The following is a 19,957-nucleotide window of genomic DNA, read 5'->3' as shown; positions in this document are numbered from 1 at the left end:
AGGAAAAAAGATGTTAAAACTTTTGAAACCCTGATCCAAGTATTTGAATTATTTTCTGTCGTTCTTGGGGGGACAACTGAGTTTTACCTTTCTTAATTTCTTTTATTGCTTGTAATTTATGAGATTCTTTCTGAGCATCTTTTATACTCTTTACAGCACTGCTACATTTCCCACAGCAGAAGCAGTTGAACCAATTAGGTCTTTATGTTTAAGAATAGTTGAACCAATACCCATGAGAGTATCAATTATCCCATCTCCTCTAAATTGATGTCCGACACCCCTTTGTCTCTTAGGTTTATAGTATCCTCTACCAAGATACATACCTTCACCCTTGTAGTACGGGGAAAGGAACATCCCATCCCCTGTAATTATTTTATATTTTCCCAACTCGTGCTTCCTCACAATAACCATCGTATTTATTTATTGAAAAACTTCACGTAGGTGAATTCTGATGGATATAACTTCTCCATTAAAAGAAATCACACGATTATCTTGGTCGGTTATCCTAAAATTTACTCTGTGTATGGTTTTTCCTGACACAGGAAGATAAACCAAATTTTTAGGCTCCATATTGAATTTATAACCAATTGGGGTTGAGTATGCGCTGAATGAAAATATTGTATTTGTTTTTAATCCATCATTATAAGCACCATCAATCAAATCACAGTGAATTAACACCGAATTTATTCCTGAGGATATTTGAATGACATTATCACTGTAAAACGTCCCATTAGTTTCAATCTTTTTTGAGGAGAAACCTAATAACTCTCTAAATGAATTATCAATTGTGAAATCAACCTTGTAGTTATTTTTAACTTTAATCGTTGATTTTGAAGTATGTTTTTGAATGTTTATAACAATATTTTTTGGTTCATCACCCTGTTCTTTCATAAGACGAGCAATTTCGGAAGATATTTGAGAAATCTCGTATGCTCCGGGTGAGACTGTTATCGTTTTGTATCCACTTCCCGGATTATAACTAAACTTGTCATTTTTCTCGGTTATATTAAATAAGGTATTATAAGTCTCCATGGACAATAAAGATGCCTCATATTCTTTTGTTGTGTCAAGTTGTAGTGGGTATGGGAATGAAGATGTGTGGTCGCTCGTTGTGAAATTAAAACTCAGGATTGTGCTTCTCATCTTATTTAATATGAGATAAAATGTCTTTATATTGAGATTTATTAATTATTTTCATGTTCATCAACTGGTCTAAAATGGCTGATGCTTCATTAAAACAATTGTTATTTCCAGCCTTCTTACTGCCGAACAACAATAACAGTCTATTAACTAATTGCGATGGGTCATTTGGAAGAAAACTAATACCTGAACCAAGGATACTTAAAGCCTGAATAATGTGTTTCTCCTTCTCATTCTTCCTACTTTTACCAGAAAGAATAACCTTATAATTTAGAGTGTTCAGCAAATCAATATATACTCTATCATCATTATTTTCCATATCCAATGGTGTATCAATATACTTTGATTCATCCCTCACAGTTGAACCTTGCCTTCCATCTTTTGTGAGAAGAAACATTAATCTCGGAGTTAGTTTAACAGGGGGTTGAGCAGAACTTAAGAACCTTAATTCATCATTAAATATCAATACCTTTTCTTGAACAAGATGAAATATTGCTGGTTGTTCTGTTGGAATGAGTCCTGCTTTGGTTTTTGAATCTGCTGAATATTCATTGTTTTGAACAGCATTCACAATATAATCAGGGGTTGATTAATCTCTTCCAGTTGTTGAAATAAACCTTCATCATGTTCTAATTCTCCAATATGCTCTAATTCTTCCTCCGTCATTTGACTGAAATCTTTTAACATTTGAAGCTTTCTAGGAGTATATTCTACTGTGGGAACTGTGGAAACATCTTTCATTTTTTCTTGGGAAGTTTTTAAAAGTGGTTTAAAAAATTTCTCTTGTTTTTTTCAAATGCTTCTTCGCCCGTTAGTTTCTGTCTGCGTTTCTTCTTTATGTCTTCCTGTTGTTTTACAACTTTTGAAACCAACTCTTGATGTTCCTTAAATCTTCTTGCTCTTTCTTTTGTATCCATTTATTTATTGTAAAATATCATTTAATGAATTGTAAAGATCAACAGGGAAATTTTCCTTTTCTTCATCATTCAAGTAGATGTGTTCAAATAAATCCTTTTCTTTAAATATTTCATCAAATTCTTTATTAACATTAATGCGAGTTGTAATTTCTTCTTCACTAATCCTTGCATCTCTGCTTTTCATACGTTTGTGTTGAGTTTCTTCATCAACATCAAAACCGAATGATAAAATCTTCACTCCGCTCAGATATTTAATAATTTGTCTCGTTCCTTCTGGATTAGTTTCTAATATCCCAACACCACCAGATTTTAGTTTCTTTAACTCACTCTTACAATGTGAATATTTTGTTGTACCAAGAGAAACCTCCTCAAATATTTGTCCTTCATTCCTCAATCGCATATGTTCCTCCACTGAAATATAGTGATAATCTTCACCTTTTACTTCTCCAGGTCTTATTGCTCTAGTTGTTGTTGTTGATACAATGCATATCACGGGGTGTTTTTTAAGTAAATTTACAATATTCTCATTTGTACTACACAAGAACCTTGATTTATGAAAGTTTTTTCCAGAAGCAGATTTACCCACAAGATTTATAATAATAGTTATCATTTATATATGTAATTGTTTATAAAACAAAAAATATATCCCTTAATATCTCATCTTGTTTCACAACAATATATTTATATTTTTCAGTCGTGTGCTTCATATAATCCTCAAATTTCTTTTTACTACATAATGTAGAACAATTATCTCTCCAAAAATTATTGATATCTATTGAATTTAACTTGAATAAAATAAAAGTATTAGCATTGTTTCTGATGGAACGACGAGGAAGTTGAAAGTACGATTGACTAAGATAAATACAATTACAAGAAGAATGTCTCCCTCTTGTGTAGTAGCTGTCCATTACCGTTTGGTTTCTCTCATTAACACAATCATCAAAGATAACGAGGTTCTTTTGATTTATCCAAATCTTGGGGAGACGGTATATCATCCGTATTATCACTAAGAATACAAGTTATAAGATTTGATTTCTTTTTACATCTCTGTGTATCACAAAATAGTTGAATTATATCTTCAATGTTATAATCATTTAGGTTTTTTTGACGTTTAAATAAACCGATTATATCTTCTTTTTGAAGACCAGCATTAAAACCTTGTGAGAGTAGTTGATACTCTGGTTGAAAACTCGACTTTGTGAAAATTATTAAATTGTCATAATCTAAAAAGTTGGGAGTGAGGAGCATTTTTAAAAGTAAGCAGGTTTTTCCACATCCACTTGAACCAACTATGAGACATCTTAATGAATTTGGGAGATTTTTATGGTTGTTAAATTTTATCTTATTTTCCCAAATAGGTAAAAAATCATTCATTTATATATTTGAAAAACAGGTTATTTAATTTATTATTAGCTTTTTTAGAAACTCTATATTTTATCCTAAGTTCAGGTTTAATTTCAAGATAATCCATTATTTTATTTATACAATATCTTGTGTTGATATTTCCCTGAAAATTACATCCATGAATAATATACAACAACAATCCTTTGAACATTTCTCTTATACGTTCAGTTTCTTCCCTTGTAAGGAAAGGTGTGTTATCATCCTCATACTTTACATTCATTTCTCTAATCAATCTTGTAAAGTAATTCATTTTTGGTGTAAATCTAAAAGAATTATTTTCCTTTTTATATTTTTTATTATCATTAATTAGAAGATAATCACAGAATATACATTGTTTATAGGCTTTTGACTCTGTGTTTAATCCCCGTCTTTCACACGCAGGATAATTCTCAAATTTGTCATATGGAGAATCAGGAAAGTCTAGCATATTTATAAAGTAAAACTTTACTTAAACTGAAATTCATCTATACTTTCAGTTGTATATTACCATCGATATCGATATACTTTTTTTCATTATCAGATTCAACGACAACGTTTTTTATATTAAAGGTAATTTTAAAATTATCGTTAACTACTATTGAACGAAATGTCATTTCACCTGATATATTAACATCCTTTATTTCATCAGGATTTACATCTTTAAGGTTGTTGAAAAAAATACAAATTTCTCCTTGCATATTACAGATGGTCTTATCTTTTCTTTCTAAAGCTTCATCCATTAGGTTTTTGTTCTTTGATACTTTTTCTTGTTTCATTGCTTTTTCTAGTTTTGAATATATTACTAGAAGGAGAGGAGAAACTTTTGTTAGAGATACTTTAATTGATGTTCTACCAGGTATACTAAAAGCCCTTCCACTGAAGGAAATTGAAGAACTCATATTATTTACCATAATAGTTTTTATCCAATAGTTGTTATATTTATCTTTGTTCAATTTTACATCCTTGACATATTTCTCAGTATCTTTAACAGATGAAGAGATTGATTGAAACTTGTCTTTTGTGTCTTGAAACATTGTATTTATTAAGTGAAAAAGTTGGAGGATAAAATGTTTTTAAGCACAGATTCACCTATAAATTAAACGAAATTTTCATCAAGAAAATTTTAGTTTAAGCAAAGTTTTATTCTATAAATATGGTGAATACAACGTACTGCGATGTTTGTAATCACGAATATAAACATTATAGAAAACACCTCCGAACCAACAAACACACATTTAATCTGTTTCATAAAATATCTCCTCTTGAGTTGGAAAGAAAACATTGTGATATCTGTTCAAAGGATGTTTTGAAGAGTAGTTATAATAAACATCTTCAATCACAAAAACACAAGAAAAATGAGTTTAAAGTAAAGGGAGACTATTATATTGAAAACACTGATGGGGCATTTAAAGGGCATATAAAAATAAGGATTTTTCAATTTGGAGAACCCGGTCCATCATCAATAGCTGAATCAATTGAAATAGTGAAACCCGATGTTGAAAAATTTATTAAAAAGACATTAAAAGAAATGAAAACTTTAAAGTTTTATATGGGAGTGAAAATGAATATGAAAAGACAAGATGAAGAACAAACTCCTTATATGAGAACAGATCTTCATTTTATAACATCATTTCAAGATTTTTTGAATAGTGGGGTTTATGAAGAACTATCAAGACAAGAGGAGGATGTTGATAATACAGTGGTAGGAAGTGGATTCAATATTAAAAAAATCATCTTTTTAGAGATACACATTCTAAAATCAAACCCTCTTAAAGCTTCTTCTTATATTGAATTACCAAAAGAAATAAAACTAAAGAAGGCAGTTGTTAATATTAAGAACAATGATAATAAATGTTTTCTCTGGTCTGTTCTTGCTCACTTACATCCACCAAAATGTAATTCAGAAAGAGTAAAACAATATATGAAATATGAGAATACCTTGGACATTAAAGATTTTAAATTCCCAATGCCATTAACAGATATTCCTAAATTTGAGAAAAAGAATAATCTTTCTATTAATGTATATGGATTAACGGATACAAACAAAGTTCAAATATTAAAAATTTCAAACAACTATAAAAATGAAGAAACACACATTGACCTTTTATATTTTAGTGTTGGAAAGAATTCACATTACACATACATCAATAATTTATCAAGATTAATCTCTTCTCAGGTATTCAGAACAGCAAACAAAATATATCCTTGTAAGCGATGTCTTAATTCATTTCATACAAAAGAACGATTAGAACAACATTCAAAATATTGTAGTAATCATAAATCAGCTGTAATTACAATGCCTAAACCTGGTGAAAAGATTTATTTTGAAGATTATAATAAATCTATCATGCACCCATTTGTGATATACGCTGATTTTGAATGTATCCTTAAAAAGATAAATACTGCTTCTCCTAATCCAAAAGAACCATATACAAATAAATATCAAAAACATATTCCTTGTGGTTTCTGTTATTATATCAAATCATCTGTTGGAGAAAAGTATAACAAACTTGAACATTATCGTGGAAAAAATGCTTCACAAGAGTTTGTAAAACGATTAGAAAAGGATTGTATAAGACTCACTAAATTAATGAAAGAAACAAATGAACCAATGAAATTAACCAAAGAAGAAAAATTAGAATTTAGAATGAACAATATCTGTCATATTTGTGAGGGGGAAATTAAGGAGTCTAAAGTTAGAGACCATTGTCATCTTACTGGTAAATATAGAGGTCCTGCTCATTCCTGTTGTAATCTTAATTATAAATTACCTTCTTTTATTCCAGTCTTTCTTCACAACAGCGCCAACTATGATACACATCTATTTATAAATGAACTTTCAAAAACACCAGGGAATATTTCTGCTATAACAAACACAAGTCAAAAGTATATTTCATTTTCAAAAATGATATTCACAAAACCTTTAACTCGTATTAGGTTTTTAGATTCTTACAAGTTTATGGGAACACTAGCCTACCTCGCATCAAATCTGAGCTCCACGGACTCTTTTCCAAATCTTAATTCATTCTTTCCAAAAGAGGAAATTCTCACTCAAGAGGAAATTCAGATTAAAGAGAGAATTCAAAGTAAAGAGGAAACTCTAATTAATGAAGAAATTCTAACTGAAGATGAAATTCTAATTATAAAGAAAATTCGAACTAAAGAGGAAATTCAGATTAAAGATGAAATTCTGATTAAAGAAGGAATTCTTACGAGAGAGGAAATTCAAACAAGGAATGAAATTCAAAGTAAAGAGAAAATTCTTACAAGTAAGGGAATTTATCCTTATGATTATATGGATTCATTTATGAGATTTAAAGAAACACAACTTCCTTCAAAAGAAAGTTTCTATAATAACCTTTATGAAGAAGAGATAAGTGATAAGGAATATAAACACGCACAAGAAATATGGAAAATATTTAAGATAAAGAACCTTGGAGAATATCACGATTTATATCTAAAAACAGATGTTTTATTGTTAGCTGATGTGTTTGAAGCTTTTAGATCACTCTGTCATAATAAAAATTGTTATGGATTAGATCCTGCCCACTATTTCACAGCTCCTGGTTTAGCTTGGAGTGCAATGTTGAAAATGACAAAACAAGATATAGATTTAATCAGTGATGTGGATATGCTTTTGATGATTGAGAAGTCCAAGAGAGGTGGAATATCACAAGTATGTTCAAAAAGATATGCTAAAGCAAATAATAAATATCTTCCAAATTATGATAGTGAAAAAGATAGTAATTATTTGATGTATTTTGATGCTAATAATTTGTATGGATGGGCAATGTCTCAATCTCTGCCTTATGGTAAATTAGAGTGGGTGGAAGAAAAGGATTATGAAAAGGCTTTGATGAATATTGTTATTTCTTCTCAAGAGGAATTGAATGACGAAGAAGAAGGTTATTATTTTGAAGTTGATTTGAGGTACCCGAGTGTTCTTCATAATAAGCATAAAGACCTTCCTTTTGCATGTGAGAAAGAAACCCCAAAGAAAGAATGGTTCAGTGATTATCATAAAAGTTTTAATATTAAAGGCAAATCAACAGAAAAGTTATTAACAACATTCTATGATAAAGAGGGATATGTTTTGCATCATAGAAGCTTAAAACAGTTTTTGAGAGAAGGATTGAGAGTAGCTAAAATTCATAGAGTTTTAAAATTTAAACAAAGTCCTTGGGTGAAAAAGTATATTCAATTTAATACAGATATGAGAGCAAATACAAAAGTAAAATTTGAAGGGGACTTTTATAAATTAATGAATAATGCTGTATTTGGAAAGACTATGGAAAATGTTAGAAACAGGCAAAACATTAGATTCGCAACATCTTGGAAAGAAGCTTCGAGATTGATAAATAAACCAAGTTTTGAGAGAGAAGAGGTTTTTTCAGAGAACTTTTCTGCAATTCATATGAAAAAGGAAAGTATTGTAATGGATAAACCAATTTATATTGGAACAGCAGTTCTTGATTTATCAAAGATATTGATGTATGATTATTTGTATAATGACTTAAAGAAAGAGTATGGTGAAAATGTTTCATTGTTGTATATGGATACTGATAGTTTTATCCTAGATATAAAAACTGATGATGTTTATGAAGATATGAAGAAAAATATTGGAGTATATGATACAAGTAATTTCAGCAAGAAGAGTGAGTTATTTTCCAAAAAGAATGAAAAGGTTATTGGTAAGTTTAAGGATGAGTTGGGTGGAAAAGTAATGAGTGAGTTTATTGGATTGAGAGCAAAGGCATATGCTTATAAGTATGGTGAACAGATTGATAAGAGGTTAAAGGGAATAAAGAAATATGTAATAAAGAAATCAATAACTTTTAGAAATTATTATAATTGTTTGATGAATAAGAAAGCAGAATATAGGAAAATGAATACAATAAGAAGTTATAAACATAACATATATAGTGAAGAAGTAAATAAAAAGGCATTAGGAGCCTTTGATGATAAGAGATTTATTTTAGATAATGGAATAGATTGTGTTCCATATGGATATTGTATGATAGAGTGTATAAAATAGATTATGTTTTAACGATGGGAAGATGGGTTTGGGTTTTTTAAGGGCTACCGCCGCGTTTTTTCGCAATATATAAATGGTTAAACCAAGTATTAATCAAACTAAAGAGTGGAGAAAATCTCAGTCTTGGTATATAAATGGAAAACATAATGAATGTGAAAAATATCAAATAAGTCTTATTGAAAAAATAACTAAAACAAAGGTAAATAAAACAAATAAGCGAATTAATTTAAAAACTAGTAAGATAGAGGATGTAAAGAAAAAAATGAATATCCTTGAATGGACTGAAAACTTTGATGGTTATCAATTGAACAATGAAAAAACAATTTACTATAATCTCAAAATGATATGTGGCTCAGGAGGTGGTCAGATGAGAGCATTAAGAGAAGTTTATCATTTCGTAATGGCACAAAAGGGGTATCTTAAAAAATATAAAGATTCAAATGTTTTGTTTGTCAATATTTTAGATGGGGATTATTGTGCAAAGAAAATTAAACTATTGAAGGAATTTGAGAATGAACAAATCTTTATAGGTTCAATGAGTGAGCTGTTCAATTCAATGAGGTTCAACCTCCAAGTTAAAAGGGGAGACAAATAAATATACCTTGGGATAAAAAGGGGGGTTTATTTTTAGGGAAAAAAATATGAATCGCTGAAAATCCCCCATTCATTTACATGGGGAAAAGTGAGCCAGAATCAGTATTCTTACCCTACTTACACCCATTAGAGTATCAAGAGCCTGGTGTTGGCGCAGTGGTTAGGGCAGCGGCTTGGGATCCAAAAGGTCCTTAGTTCAAGCCCCGTTGGGCCACTGAATTAATACACCAGGGGGTTGACTCAGCTTGTCATCCTTCCGAAGTCGGCGAAATGAGTACCAGTATACTGGGCCGGTGTATACCCCGGTTAAAATAGGTGTACCATATCCCTGTGCCGTAAGAGGCGACCAGGGTTGCGTCAGGAAGGGCATCCAGTGTAAAACATGTGCCAAATCACTATGCGGATCATATGGATGATTCGCTGTGGTGACCTAAATAAAGATGCCTCATATTCTTTTGTTGTGTCAAGTTGTAGTGGATATGGGAACGACAATGTGTGGTCACTCATCGTGAAATCAAAACTTAGGATTGTGCTTCTCATTTATAAGTTTAAAGAAGTCTGTATATAATTAATATCAATCTCTTTTTTATTTTCTGAAACACCATAGTCTTGTTAAATAGTCTTGAAAAGAAGATAACACAAATCATTTTTCTTCCAACATTCAGTGGCAGTAATTCTACCATTATCTTTTCTATAAATATAAATACTTCTTTATTATCTTTCAACAATAAAAAATAATTCTCATTAGCATCTACATTTTTTATATTTTATTTCCTTTTCATCATGAGAGAGAAATAAACTCATTTAACATGGGATAAGCCTGGTGTTGGCCTAGTGGTTAGGGTGGTGGCTTGGGATCCGAGGATCCTGAGTTTGAGCCCCATTTCCACTGAATTAACACCAGGGAGTTGACTCAGCCTGTCATCCTTGCGAGGTCAGCAAAATGAGCACCAGAAAACTGGTAATAACTGCATCAGTGACATAGCTGCGCCCCAAAGCAATGATGCAACCAGCAGCCAAAAAAGGGCAGCACATGAGGGGAACATGAGATAAAATATCTTTGTATCAGGATTTATTAATTATTTTCATATTCATTAACTGGTCGAAAATGGCTGATGCTTCATTAAAGCAACTGTTATTTCCAGCCTTCTTCCTACCTAACAACAATAAGTCTATTAACTAATTGCGATGGGTCATTTGGAAGAAAACCAACACCTGAACCAAGCCTACTTAAAGCCTCAATAATGTGTTTCTCCTTTTCATTCTTCCTTCCTTTACTGGCAACAGAAACTCCATAATCAAGCGACTTGAGTAAATCAATATGTACTATCTCATCCTCATTTTTTATATTCAATGGTTTATCGAAATAACTTGATTCACCCCTCACAGTTGAACTTTGTCTTCCATCTTTTGTAAGAAAAAACATTAATCTTGGAGTTAATTTAAAAGGTGGTTGAACAGAACTCAAGAATCTTAATTCGTCAGTAAATATCAATCCCTTTTCTTGAACAAGATGGAATATTGCTGGTTGTTCTATTGGAATGGGTCCTGCTTTGGTTTTTGAATCTGTAAAATATTCATTGTTTTGGAGAGCATTCACAACATAATCAGGGGGTTGATTTATCTCTTCCAGTTTTTTAAATAATCCTTCATCATCGTATTCTAATTATCCTATATTTTCTATTTCTTTATCCATCATTTGAAGTTTTTTTGGGGGTGTATTCTGTCAGAGGAACTGGAGACGTTGAGTTTTTTTTTAAGTGGTTAAAAATATTTCTTTTTTTCTTTCAAACGCTTCTTCAACTTTGAGTTTCTGTCTGCGTTTCTTCTTTATGTCTTCCTGTTGTTGTACAACTTTTAAAACCAACTCTTGATGCTCCTTAAATCTTCTTGCTCATTCTTTCGCATCCATTTATTTATTGGAAAATATTACTTAATGAATTGTTAAGGTCAATCGGAAAATTTTCCTTTTCTTCATCATTAAAGCCGATGTGTTCAAATAAATTAATTTCTTTAAATATTTCATCAAATTCTTCATTATAATTAATATGAGTTGTAATTTCTTCTTCACTAATACTTGTATCTCTGCTTTTCATACGTTTGCGTGGTTTGTTCATCAACATCAAAACCGGATGATAAAATCTTAACTCCATTACCACTCAGATGTTTAATAATTTGTCTCATTCCTTCTGGATTAGTTTGTAATAATCCAAGACCACCAGATTTTAGTATATTTAACTCACTCTTACAATGTGAATATTTTGTTGCACCAAGAGAGACCTCCTCAAGTATTTGACCTTCGTTCCTCTATCGCATTTGTTCCTCTCTTGAAATGGAGTAATATTCTCCACCTTCTACTTCTCCTGGTCGCATTACTCTGGTGGGTGTAGATACAATTTGTGTCACAGCATGTTTTTAAAAAAAACATGTAATCTTTTCATTTTCACTTTTCAAGAACCAAGATTTATGAAAGTTTTTTTCCAAAAGCAGATTTACCCATCCATCCAATGGGACCATACTCTGTGCAGAGCATTGGTGCTGCTTCAGCAGTCTCCTCGCCTTTTGGGTACAATCCTGGACGGGTCACCACTCCGACACAGTGTACCAGCAAGCTGGCACTCATTTTGCCGACCTCGGAAGGATGACAGGCCAAGTTAACCCCACCTGGTATTAATTCAATAGCTGAGTGGGATTTGAACTCAGGACACTAGGATCCAAAGCCCACGACCCTAACCATTAAGCCAATACGAGGGATAGACTTACCCACAAGATTTATAATAACAACCATCATTTATGTATGACATTGTTTATAAAATAAAAAATATATCCCTCATTATCTCATCTTGTTTCACAACAATGTATTTATATTTTCCAGTCATATGTTTCATATACTCCTCAAATTCTTTCTTTCTACACAACGTCAAACAATTGTCTCTCCAAAAATTATTTGTATCTGTTGAATTTAACTTGAATAAAATAAAAGCATGAGCATTATTTCTTATCGAGTGACGAGGGAGTTGAAAGTATGATTGACGAAGATAAATACAATTACAAGAAGAATGTCTCCCTCTTGTGTAATAACCATCCATAACAATTTGCTTCCTCTCATTAACACAATCAAAGATAACGAGATTCTTTTTTGATTTATCCAAATCTTGGGGTGGATGTATATCATCCGTATTATCACTAAGAATACAAGTTGTAGGTTTTGATTTCTTTTTACATTTCTGTGTATCACAAAAAAGTCTTCTTTTTGAAGACTTGCATTAAAACCTTTTGAGAATAGTTGATACTCAGGTTGAAAACTTGACTTTGTGAAAATTATTAAATTATCAAAATCTAAAAAGCTGGGAGTGAGGAGCATCTTCAAAAGCAGGAAGGTTTTTCCACATCTGCTTGAACTAACTATGAGGCATATTCATGGATGTGGAAGATTTTTATGGTTGTTAAATTTTATCTTCTTTTCCCAAATTGGGAAAAAATAATTAATTCATGTATTTGGAAAATAAATTATATAAATTTTTATTGGCTTTTTTTTAGAAACTCCATGTTTTATCCTGACTTTTGGTTTAATTTCAAGATAATCCATTATTTTATTTATACAATATCTTGTTTTGATATTTCCCTGAAATTGACAATCGTGAATAACATACATCATCAATCCATGAAATATTATCATCACTTGTTCAGTCTCTTCTCTTGTAAGAAAAGTTCTATTATCACTCTCGTACATAACATTATTTTTTTTAACGTTGTGAAGTAATGAATTTTTGGTGTAATTTTGAAACAGTTATGTTCCTTTATATTTTTATATTTTCATGAATGAGAAGATAATCACAGAATATACATTGTTTGTGGGCTTCTGACTCTGTGTTTAATCCCATTCTACCACATGCAGGACAATTCTCAAATTTGTCATATGGAGAATCAGGGAATGAAAGAGGCTCAAGATCTAGTGTACGATTCATATTTATAAAGTAAAACTTTACTTCAAACAAAATTCATCTTCAGTGTCATCTTCGGTACTTTCATTGGTGCTTTCACAATCATCTATAAAACGACTTTCATAACTATCGTTTGAACACAAACTCTCGGTATCATAACTGTCTTCTGTTCCAACAGAGATACTATCATTACTCTCATAATCTTCAAAATCTTCACTTGAATAATGACTCATATTTAATTGTAGAAAAAACATTACCATCTACATCCATGTACTTTTTTTGATTAACAGATTCAACTACATTTTTTACAATTAAGGAAATTTTAAAATGGTCCCCAACTACTACTGAACGTAATGTCATTTCACCTGATATATTAACATCCTCTATTATATCAAGATTTACATCTTTAGGGTTGTTGAAAAAAATACAAATTCCTCCTTGCATATTGCAAATGGTCTTATCTTTTCTTTCTAAAGCTTCATCCATGAGGTTTTTCTTTTTTGATACTTTTTCTTGTTTCATTGCTTTTTCTTGTTTTGAATATATTACCAGAAAGAGAGGAGAAACTTTTGTTAGAGCTACTTTAATTGATGTCCTTCTAGGTATACTAGAAGCCCTTCCACTGAAGGAAATTTAAGAACGCATATTATTAACCATAATTGTTTTTAGCCAATAGTTGTTACACTCATCTTTATTGAATTTTACATCCTCGACATATTTCGCAGTATCTTTTACAAATGTAGAGATTGTGTGAAACTTGTCTTTTGTGTCTTGATACATTGTATTTATTCAGTGAAAAAAGTTGGTGCATAAAATGGTTTAAAGCACAGATTTACATAAAGATTAAACGGAATTTTCATCAAGAAAATTTTAGTTTAAACGAAAAGCATCTTTAAATTACCGTAAGATTTTCATCAAGAAAACTGTATTTTAAGCAAAGTTTTTCTATATAATATGGTGAAAACAACATACGGTGACATTTGTAATCATGAATATAAATGTTATAATAAAAACCACCTTCAAACCAACAAACAAACATTCAATCTTTTCAGACAAATATCTCCTTTTGAACGAAAAACAAAATATTGTGATGTCTGTTATAAGGATGTCTTAAAAGAGAGTTATAAAAAACACCTTCAATCACAAAAACATTTAAACAACATTGAGAGAAACTTGAAGAGAAATAAGAAGAAAATTGGATTGGAAGGAGATGTCATTGAGACAAAACCATTTGAAATAAAAACTCTTCATGATGTTTTAAAGATCGGATGGCGGTAAAGCTTTAAAGAATTAATGTTAGTGTAAGATCCATTTGGGAAGCGATTCATATCTCAACGGATTCAATTATCAAGGTTGTTCATAGAATGTTGAAAAAGCATAAATCATTCAAATTATATCTTGGAGCCTCCTTTACCTTCTCAAGAGAAGATCATGTTATTGAAGAAAAATATATGAGAACAAATCCACCACACCTTATTGCATCAATTGATAACTTCTTTAAATCTCCAATCTTTGAAGAGCTTATTAGATTTGAATCATCAGAACAACACCAAGGTAGTGGGTTCAACATTGGGAATGTTTCATGTGTCGATCTTAATATACTTAAATCCACTCTGATCAAGGCTTCTTCTTGTATTGATTTACCGAAGGATATGAAGAATAAAAAGGCAATAATTAATATTAAAAATGCTGATAAAAATGCTTTCGCTGGAGTATCTTAGCACATCTTTATCCACATGAAATGGACTGTGAAAGAGTTTCAAAGTATAAGAAATATAAGAATAAATTAGAAAGTCTGGATCTGGGCATCTCAAGAGGAAAACCCATGAGCTTAAAAGACATAACAAAATTTGAGAATATGAATAACCTCTCAATAAATGTTTATGGTTTAACTGATAAAAACAAAATCCAAATTCTAAGAGTTACTAATACATTATCCAATGATAATTGGTCAAATGACTGGCAAGTCGATCTCCTTTATTTCACTAATAAAGAAACCGCTCATTATGCTTATATCAAAGACTTTTCTTGATTGGTAAGTCGTCAAGTTTATAAATCAAAGCATAAATCATATCCTTGTAAGAGATGTCTAAATATCTTTCAATCTCAACAAAAACATGATAAACATTTAAAGTATTGTTCTAATCATAAAGCAGCAGTTGTTGATATGCGAGAATCATGAGAGAAAGTTCTATTTAATGAAACATATAAATGTATAAAACGCTCATTTGTAATATATTGTTGCGGTTCTGCAAAACTGCATACCTCGAAGGCAATGGCACCCAACATACAGTGATCCCCAGGCAGTTATTTTGCTTGCCTTTGTGTAGTCAGACATTCTCCTCATGTCTCATGGGTTAACGGGACAAAGTGCGTTGCGTGGGTCTCATAGCTAAGTCTAAAAATTCTATCTCTGTCTTCTTTTCAATTCTGATTTTCATCCAACCCTTCACTTTTATCCATGACACAAATCGAAGCAAGCACACATACATGATAACAGACACCCGCGAAGCCCTGTGACTCACCACTAACACTGTATAAGACGCGCATGACATGCCATTTCATTCGAATCTGCATACCAATTTACAACGGTGTTTCACCTTGTTCAACCTTTACTCACCAAGAACTCACCACCTCGACCACCAACATCTCCCACACATGGGAGTGATCATCCTATGCCTCCACGCACTTCCGCATCAATACAATTCACCACCAGACAGGGACATGCTGCACAGCCCAGGCTGCTTGGACCGCGTGGTGTGGGCACGGGCCATGCATGTTAACGGCACCAACCGCATCTCACCGGCGATGCCCCGAATGGGCATGTGAGACCAACATGATCCTCGTCCATTCACCAGAACACAGCCTGGGAGTTCGGTGCAAGGTCATGTCGTGCTGGATGTGCTAATGAGACTGCATCTGGGCCCAGAAGCCTGGCAGGGTGGAGCCACAACCCAATAGGGGAGCACGATTCGGGTGACGGCGCGTCCCTTCGTTTCGTCACCCCATCCTTCGCCCGGGGCTTAGAAAAGGCGGATCGCAATGTCGTCCTCTCTCTCTCTCTCCCTGCACTTCCTCGCCTGCCTACCTCGCCCACTCCTCTGCCTGCCTGCCTCACCCACTTCTCCATCTGTTTGCCTTGCCCACTTTTCCGCCTCTCTGCTTCGCCCTCTCTTCACCGCTCCTCATTGTCTGCCTGTCGCTGTATCTGTACTCCGGGTTGGTGTGCAACAGACATTCTTCTGGGACCAGTGCAGAGAACAAGTTTCCATGAGCCTCGACAAAGTGATTAAGCAGGAGATAATGCTGTTAGAGTGAGGTGGGATCACTCAAAGATAATGTCTCCTTGATGTTAGGGTTAGGTAGGATCACTCCTCGATAATGTCTCCAAGATGTTTGGGTAAGGTGGGATCACTCCTAGATAATGTCTCCTAGATAATCATTCCAAGATGTTAGGTCAGGAGATATCCACTCCTAAGGTGGGATCACTGAAATGGAGCGTCCCCCAAAGCGTACTGGGTTGCGCAGTCGGCCGACAGTGCCAGGTATTGAGAGGCCGTGAGTCCTCATATGCTCTCCCTCCTTGCGGCTATCTAATCTTACGCGGGTTTGTGTGTGTATTTATGTGATGGCGCCTGTCGTAGCATAAGTTAAGATTGTTGAAGATACAATGGGATAAGTCTGCTCTGTGTCTGCTTTTGTAAATTGCTTGACTTTTGTTGCACCCACCAAATTCCTTGCTATCCCTGCTGTACATAATAATAAATCCCATTCACTGTGCCACATACCTTTCCTCGCCTGATTGTAAATAAATGCTTTGTATAGAAATTTTCCGAGCTCGTTTTCATCTCTTCCATCATTGGTCCAGCATGGTCTGCATCCTAACTTAGCCGGGACGTTATCCCCCAACGATCTGTTTTCTAGCCGGTACGTCCTTGGCAGTTATGCTCGGCTGCATCTGAGCCGGTAAGGTGATCCGGTTTGAACAAAGCATACCGAGCATGTGTTCCCCAGTAATTAGATCACGTGACGATTAGGTAACCCGTTTGCAGAGATGGAGGACCCGAAGTCACATGATTGAGTTAGTGGCATTCACAGTCGATTCACGCCCCGCTGCGTCACGGAGTTAACCATGTGCGACAGCCTGCGATTCCAGAGAGTTTGGTGGGAACCTGAGGTAGTCACCCCCCCCCCCTCTTTCTCGTGGTCTTCTCACCCCGACCTGGGTCTGCAACAGTATGCTGATTTTGAGACCATCTTGAAAAAGACCGTTGATATTAAAAAATATCAAAAGCATATCCCTTGCGGGTTTTGTTATTGCATTAAATCATCTGAAGGAAGTAAATATGATAAGTTGGAGTTAGACCCCAGAGAATGAGGTGGCCAAGGATTGCCTGATGAAGGTTATAGTTAAGCAAGGCCGTTTTAATTAACCCAAACACCTAATTTTCACTCTTGCACTTCCTTGGAGTTTTCTTAGTATGCATGCAAATTTTCAGACTGCTTGGTTTTATGGGTTTGGACATATGAAGGACAGATGAACACACACACACACACACACACACACACACACACACACACACACACACACACACACACACACACACACACACACGCACGCACGCACGCACGCACACACACACACACACACACACACACTTTTATTAGTGTAGATTATCGTTGTCAAAATCGTTGGCAGAGTGAGAAGCAGAGAGGCTGAAAATCACTCTCTGTCCAAATAATGCAGGCAGGGTGATTAATCAATGCGTGTGTGTCCTACCTGGGATGGACGGTAAAGTGAACGTCTCACCACACACTCGCGTCTAAGCTGTCTCACCTGGGTTTGAATCCCGACCCAGGTATAAACTGTCATCCCGGTGTTTCATAGGCAGGGTTATTAATCAATGTGTGTCGTCACTTGGATGGATGTTAAACTGCATGTTCCATCACACACTCACCTCTCAGCTGTCCCGCTATTGCCGGCACCAACAGGTTTGTGAAAAGACTTGGGTCAAGCCTCCTTGGCCGTCCCGACGAGAAGGTGGGATTAATGGTGGCTGTGAACATAAATACACTCATGAGTCCTCCCCCGTTAATCCTCTCTTTGTTAAAAATATAACCACGAGTCCAAAAGCTCACCTGGATCAGGAGCAACAGTTACTCAACCCCTCCCCCCCCCCCCCGCAGACCCTCTTCTATTTTTAATGTCAGGAACAAACTTTGATACATCATGGGTGATGAGGGTTCCTGTGAAGTTTCATCGAAATCGTGTGTAGTTTCAGAGAAGAAAGAAAATTCCCGATTTGTGGTTGGAGGGGGGAAGGGGGGGCTAAGGGGGTCAAAACCCCCTCCCAGAGACTCTCTTTTAATGAGTGCAGATTGTGATGCGGTTAATACACCTTCGTTATCAATCAGATATGAAACCTGTGAACAAGTTTCATCAAAATTGCGTGTTTGGTTCAAGTGGAAATGAATGAAGTGCTTACAGACTGACTGACTGACTGACTGACTGACTGACGGACACTGCTCAATCGCATAAACTCACCTGACCAAAGTCCTAAAATCCGGGTGAACTAAAAACTGTTCTAAACCAAATTGCGACCTTCAAACAAATGGACTTACGAACAGGGTTCATGTGATGAACGCTGAATGAGAAGCTGTGATGCTGCAGTGATCATTTCGGATTGAAACGACACTGTTCCTGTTTATCAACAAATTAAAATACCTGTACAACGTGTTTCCACAACCCTCCTGTAACCGGTTGGAGAACTTTAATACCGCACAAAGTGGTGTTTTAACATTTATTTGGCGTTTTCAATCTGAGACACGTTCAAACCAGGTGGACCTCGAACTCACGGCGACGAGCACTCTTTATTTTCAGTTCAGTGGTACAGGTGATCGTGAATGTGGAATGGGAGTGGTAAAATGGCCGACCTGTGGAACCATGAATGTTGTGGGAGTGGTAAAATGGCCGACCTGTGGCACCATGAATGTTGAATGGGAGTGGTAAAATGGCCGACCTGTGGCACCATGAATGTTGAATGGGAGTGGTAAAATGGCCGACCTGTGAATGGGAGTGGTAAAATGGCCGACCTTGAGCCCAGATCGCGTCGACTGCATTCTGTCCGTGTCATGGGGATCACGTGGTCAGGCCTGCCGGATGCATTTTCCCAACGGTCAGAAGCACCCTCGATTCTGTAGATACGTTTTAAAATGCACGAAAGTAACGAGGCGAGTATCATTGATACACATCCATATCCGTAACCTCCAGTATCCATATCCGAGGTGTTTCGGTGCGGAAGAATAATGTCAGTTAACCGGAAGTACGAGGAAGAACTTCCGGGTTGATGTTCCTGTGACCTTGTTCACTCCAACCCGGGTCCTCGTGGTTGGGGAGGAAATGATGTGAAGAGGAGGAGAGAGAGAGGGAAACGGTAATTTAAATGTAAAATAATTTTCTGTTCCTTCATGACGGAAACGAAGGGAAGTTAAAGGAGTTTTTATTCAATGTTTGTTGAGGTGTTTGGTTGTTGATTTAATGAGGTGTTTTTCACTCGTTTTGTTTTATTCTCCACGTTGTTTATTAATCATCATCACGAAACTTCCTTCAACGAGGATTAAACCTCATTCTTCCTTTTAACTACAAAACTACCTTTCAGGAGCTGTTTCCCCCTGCCCTGCTCCCTCCCCCACCCCTCCCCGCCCCACCTCCCCCACCCCTCCCCTCCTCGCCCCACCTCCCCCACCCCTCCCCGCCCCACCTCCCCCACCCCTCCCCCACCCTCCCCGCCCCACCTCCCCCACCCCTCCCCTCCTTTAATTATTATGTACATTTCCCATCAAACCACAAATCTCGTTTCTCAGATGATTGGACGAGATGAACCTGGAAATTTATCTTCCAGGAAAGTGGTAATTCATGGTGTATCTGTGTGAGAGAATTACAG

The 19,957-nt window shown here is 34.9% G+C and overlaps 2 protein-coding genes across 5 annotated transcripts in view; one reads left to right on the top strand and one right to left on the bottom strand.

Annotated features, from left to right (window-relative positions):
* The window catches only part of LOC147029238 (polycystin-1-like protein 1), a 91,140-nt gene extending 71,895 nt beyond the window's left edge, over positions 1–19,245 (bottom strand). The window contains exons 1-2 of the mRNA XM_085876444.1: positions 19,107–19,245; positions 17,972–18,070 (exon numbers count right to left, since the gene is read on the bottom strand). The gene's annotated coding sequence lies outside the window, so the exon portion shown is untranslated. The remainder of the gene's footprint in view (positions 1–17,971; positions 18,071–19,106) is intronic.
* Positions 19,246–19,324: 79 nt separating this feature from the next.
* The window catches only part of LOC147029237 (uncharacterized), an 85,098-nt gene continuing 84,465 nt past the window's right edge, over positions 19,325–19,957 (top strand). For 3 of the 4 annotated variants that reach the window (XM_085876451.1, XM_085876450.1, XM_085876448.1), the window contains exon 1: positions 19,350–19,447. The gene's annotated coding sequence lies outside the window, so the exon portion shown is untranslated. Of the gene's footprint in view, positions 19,448–19,957 lie in introns of all 4 variants that reach the window. The other variant, XM_085876449.1, reaches the window with a different exon arrangement.

Source organism: Eptatretus burgeri, chromosome 4 (assembly GCF_056783735.1).
Source record: "Eptatretus burgeri isolate ZD-2024b chromosome 4, Ebu_testis_v1, whole genome shotgun sequence".
Lineage (NCBI taxonomy): Eukaryota > Metazoa > Chordata > Myxini > Myxiniformes > Myxinidae > Eptatretus > Eptatretus burgeri.
The sequence above is the reverse complement of the archived record's forward strand: the minus strand, read 5'-3'. Positions and strand labels throughout refer to the sequence as shown.